The sequence below is a fragment of the Amblyomma americanum genome, chromosome 2 (assembly GCF_052857255.1).
Source record: "Amblyomma americanum isolate KBUSLIRL-KWMA chromosome 2, ASM5285725v1, whole genome shotgun sequence".
Taxonomy (NCBI): domain Eukaryota; kingdom Metazoa; phylum Arthropoda; class Arachnida; order Ixodida; family Ixodidae; genus Amblyomma; species Amblyomma americanum.
In genome coordinates, this window is record NC_135498.1 from 159,242,916 (window position 1) to 159,248,286 (window position 5,371).

At 48.3% G+C, this 5,371-nt stretch overlaps 1 pseudogene; it reads right to left on the reverse strand.

Moving 5' to 3' along the window:
• Nucleotides 1-2,106: 2,106 nt before the first annotated feature.
• LOC144119200 (uncharacterized) lies at nucleotides 2,107-3,834 on the reverse strand (annotated as a pseudogene).
• Between the last annotated feature and the right edge of the window lie 1,537 nt (nucleotides 3,835-5,371).

The window sequence follows — 5,371 nt, forward strand, 5'->3', positions numbered from 1 at the left end:
CTCATCGATCATCAGGGTCACTGTCTTCTCGTGGTCTTTCATTGATTTGACTCGTTCTCGGATGTAGGAGAGACAGTGCGGTTGATTTTGCTCCACAAGAGGGTCAGCTTTGTAATTTGAGCAAACACGGCGCAGTGTGGAAGGATGGGGCAGAATGATTCTTGATGCAGCTCTTGTGAAGTGATATGCGTGAGGAGAAATTGAATTCAAAATACTGGCGAATACCAGCAGCTCTGCGCTATACACATGCTGTTTCGCGAGGAGAAGCTCTATCTGCTCAACCAGAAATTTCAGCAAAGAAGACTGTTCTTTCGTCGTATCACTGTCCTCAATGAGGTCTGCAAGCAGTGAACCGACAAACTGCAATACTTTAGTATGTTTCGACTCTTTCGTCACCTCAGGTATATTATGCAAGCCTATCTCGAGTTCTTCTAGCAGCAAGGACAGGCTGGAGGTGTCGCATACTTGAGCTGGCAGAATCCTGCCTGAAGGAAGCGACAGAAGCTTCACTCCATTCAAGAAAACAGAAAGTGACAGATCAGGGAGAACTACCAAGGCGCATTTCACATTAGGTGAAGGATCATTCTCGATGAGAAGGAACCTAACGCACTGCTCATCGACAGAAACGGTCCAGAATTTCGTGTTGCAGATTCCAGGCAACTTAGATTTGAACTCCTCGTAAGATGAAACTTTGTTTCTTTTCTGTTCAAGCTCATTAGACTGAAGTGACTTCCTCATAGCCTCCTGCAAAGCAGCGTTTTCCCTTCTTGCTTTTTTCGTCTCTGGCGATTCACTCCGTCCAGGCGTTGAGGACAAGTATTTTGGGCAGTTTGGAAAAACAGAAGGCGCAGCATCAATCTTCAACTGTAGCCTGTCACGCTTCACCTCTATTATTTTCCCTGTCAGTTCATCTTGGTGTGACAACGTCGTAATGAAGTCGCCTGCGTGGAAGTGCAGTTCACACACCTGCACGAGAAAATGAAGCAAGGCCATTCGCCATGACTCTCCATTGCCTAAAACACTAAGTAAAAAGAGTCTGAATAGTGAACAGCTTTTACATATTTACACAGCTTTTACACAAGCCTTATGCACATCCACAGAACTAAATGCTTCCTGGACAATTCATACATAAGTGTAAGAAGTGATATCATTGCCTACAAAGACAGCATGCCTTTCCGGGAGCGACAGCTCACAACTAAGATAATTACCAGCGCCTATTAAGCAATATTTCAGAGTCTTACCCTCGAATGCTCTGTAGGTGTGAAATCCTTCCGTGGAATGGCTCGCAACCAGGCTTTTCTTCGTACTTCGTCTCTTGGGAAGCAATAAACACGTACTTTGGGACCATTCTGGTAGTTCCCGCGGCACCCGGGAACACAGCACCGGCCCATGTTTCACGAAGTTGCACTCGCTACACGGCAGGCAATCAGTTTCCCATTCGTGCGCTAGCACAGGTACGCACGCCACACAAGAAACGGCCACACGAAACAGACACAGCCGTGCGAGGAGCGAACGGAAATGCACCCAACGCCAGGCTGAAAGACTCAAGCAGCAGCTAGACGCTCACTGCAAGACTGCGTTCGTGTCTGTGCTTGCCCGGGCAAGCGCGAGCACATCGAGGGAGACAACCGAGCGGAGCGGAGCCGCGCTTGGTGAGCAGCCTGACCGGACACTTGGCGTGACGTAGCGCGTGTGGAAAGGAGGGCCTGGAGAGGCCTGAAGAAAGTATTTAGAGGGTGTTGCACCGCCGCGGAGACTTTCCCTCTTTCCCCTCTTTCAGAGAGAGACATCCTCTCCACATCCCGAGAGAAGGCGCGGTCCTGATGCCCGCTTGTCTTCTGGCGGGAGCCGCGCACACGCGCGGACGCAGATCTGCCACGGAGACCGCTGCCATTATCGCCCGGCCACCGTGTGTGAACTGACTGCCGCGGGCCGCGAGCGAGCCACGCGAGGTGAGCGGAACCTTTCCAGGGTTCGTACAGGCTTTGAGGGCACAAATTCAAGGGTTTTTAAGGACTTTCAAGGCACCCAAAAGTTTTTTTCAAGGACTCATTTCGATACTCAATTTAGTACACTTTATAGTAAAACAACTTTTTAAAAACACGCTGTAACAAATTTATTGAACACTAAAAAAGACGCACTTACAGACTAGACTAGTTTAATACTAAACTAAGACAGGTCGCAACAAGTATTCATGAAAGCTCCAGAAGCTTTGTGATTATTTCTTGCTTGATGTTCAGAAGTTCTTCAGTCTTGCTTTTTGCCGTTTTCCTAAGGCAATTTGACTTCACAATGTGCACGACGTCGCCCGTCTCTTCTGCTTTCTCAGCCAAGTTGTCTGCCGAAGCTGTCAGATCAGCAACGGTTGCTTCAAGTCTTACTTTCTTTCGCTTTAAAGTATCAATTTCTTCCTCAACAAGGCGCCTCTTTGACTCCTTTGCTTCAAGTTGCTCCTTCTTCTGCGCCTCCAGATATGCCTGATAACGATGCCTTGCAGCTGAAACGGAGGTCCTCAACTCCTTTGTTACAGGAATGTTAAGGATGCCACCTGCCTTGTCAACGGCGTCACATATAACGCGTTGTGAGATATACGACAGACTTTTCAGGTTTTCCACACAGACCTGCCGGTTGACACTAAACCCTCTTTCCACAGTTGCCTGGCCGTGGCTGAGCACAAGCAAAAGTTGGTCTACTGTCCAGAGCTCAGCGTAGGATGAATTGAACTTTAGGAGTTCTAAAAAAAAATGTCTAGCCTGTCAGAGCTCTTTTCAAAAAATTGCAGCTTATGCTTCTCCATCTGCAGCATTCCGGCGTATTCAGAGAGAACAGAGTCCCGTTGGTGATTGCCTTGAGTCCCGCTAGGCACTGGTCTGACTTGGTGCACATTTGACAGGGATCCAGTGAGGAAAGGCCTCTGACCAAAGGGAATCTTAAAGGACTCTTCTCAAGAACCTTTTTACACACACTAACAAGGAACTGCTTGAATTCCATTTTAAAAGCAAACGCATCTTTTGCACTGACCTTGGAATTCTTCAAAATTTGTTCAGCTGCATAACCAATGTCCACTTTCTCAAGTGCTGTGTGATTGTTCACGTCTTCAATGTTGATTTTCAACAGGCCTGTAGTCCCAACTGACGCAGAGAGAACTGAACACTTCACAAACTTTGTGAGAAGCTTCCTGACAATTCTTTCGAGGTCCCTTGCCAGAAAAAACACAAGTGGTTGGTCTGCCTGATAGTCCGTCAGGAAAGGTTTCAGAATCAGTGCAATCCCAAGGGCAAAATTAAGTTTTGCGGGGACTAGTGGGTCACTGGAGAAACTGAGCAAGTTTTGAAAGGAGGCACATTTCGGCTGGTTCACTTCTTTCTTTCTTGCAGACAATGTAAATTCTCACACCAGGCCACAGCGAAAGGGCTCGTTCAATTACCGGAACGTTTTCAACCCAGCGATGGGCGACGTACTTAAGAGGAAATGTAGCCTGACCAGTCACAGCTACGAAGTCTTCTCGCCTCGCCGGGGAATCTTCAAACAATGCACTTAGACTAGACAACAGAATGTCCACTCCCCACTTGCTGGCAGTTACACCCGCCCTGTAGCCGTTGTGCACAACGTGCAGACCGCAAGTGCCTAAATCTAGGCATTGTACTTGATAGTTTTTTTGAAGGTGCTCCTGAAAGCTTCTGAAAAATTTCAAGTTGACATAAGCGGTAATGGCTCCAGTGCCTTCAACAATTTATCCTCGATGTCATCTGCAGTCGCGTGGCCCATAAAAACGGATGTGAAGTACCTTGTTATTTTCTGAGATGCATCCCAGTACCTGACGTGTATATCCATCTGCGTCTGATGGAGGTAATCATTTGCGGATTCATCAAACAGAACGACGTAATAGTCGCACTTATCTATTGCCCGATGAATGGATGATAGAAAGAATGGTCCAAGACCACGACACGCCAGGTACGCGCACTTTTTCTCTCCACATGTGAAGACCTTCGCCACTTCGCTATCGGGAAACATTCTCTTGAACAGATCGCTTGTGTGGGCGGATGAGCTGTACGAGTAATGACACGTGACAACTTTCAAAGCCCACAATATTTCTGCTTCTGTCACTAAATCGTGAGCCTTGCTTGCGGCATTCAAATTCAAGGACTGCGTTTCGACCACACGAACGGATTCGCCACACTCGCGCGATGTCACGTAGTTCAACAAGGAGCTACTTGCTGCATTCTTCATGCTCGCGCTGTGTTTCGAACTCCTCTTGTGGCTCTTCAGCGCAACCTCTCCCATCGATGAGATGTCAAACACTTTTCCGCACGGTCTGCATCTAGCACGATGCGAACTCATGGTGTCCGGCGCAATCCAGTCTTTGTACTCGTCATGGCTAAGCCACGATCGCTGGAAATTGCATTTCCCGGGCATTGTGCGCGCACACAATTACGCCCACGTCCAGCGCGTGCCGCAATACAAGTGCTCTGAATAAGCCAACGGGAGGCCATTAACAAGCAGTATGAGGACGGCAACTATAAAAAGTGCGCGACCGCAGCGAACAAAAACACAACCCGACAACATGGAGGACGAACGCCCGAACCGGACTGGATATTCTTGGCTTGGATCGGGAGGCTACCTTCGCTTTCAAGGTGGCCAGCTGATCAACGGGCAATCGCTGAACGGCGCCAATGACTATCACCACGGAATTCAAGGGTTTTTCAGGAACCACTAAATATTCCAAGGTTTTCAAGGCCTTGAAAATCACATTTTCAAATTCAAGGGTTTTCAAGGACCCGTGCGAACCCTGCTTTCTCCCCACCGTCTTGTGTGCGCTCCACCCTTTTTGTGCATTTCACCCCCGTACGCGAGCGGAACACTCCCTCGTTGCGGCGGTTGCTTTGTTGCTGCTTGTATTGCTCGGGAGCAATAAACGCTCATCCGAGTAGCATAATCGTGTTTGTCCCGTCTGGCCTGAACCCGCCGTTGTTGCGACTTACCGCACCGCGGGTTGGGGGTCACAGCTCTGACTGCTAGGGCTGGCACTAGAGAGCGACTACTGCTTCTAGCCCCTTTGAGCGTTATTACAATAGCCCCCATAAGGTTTCGGAGTATTTTGTTGGCAAGCTCCTCTGCTCCTGGTGCAGAGGATGTTCTAGTTTTCTGCATGGATGCTATTACCTATGGTATTGTTTTGTCTATCATTTTAGGGTTGGGGTTGCTGCTGTAGTTCCGCATTTCCTTGATCATCTCTTCCTGATTGGGTGGTCTTCCATGCACTGTTCGTTACTGTTTTGCGGGTCTAAAATGTACCCAACAATGTTCTCATTATTGTTTCTCGAGCATGGCTTTCGATTTGTCTGTCTAGTTTGGCTGTTCTAACCGTTAG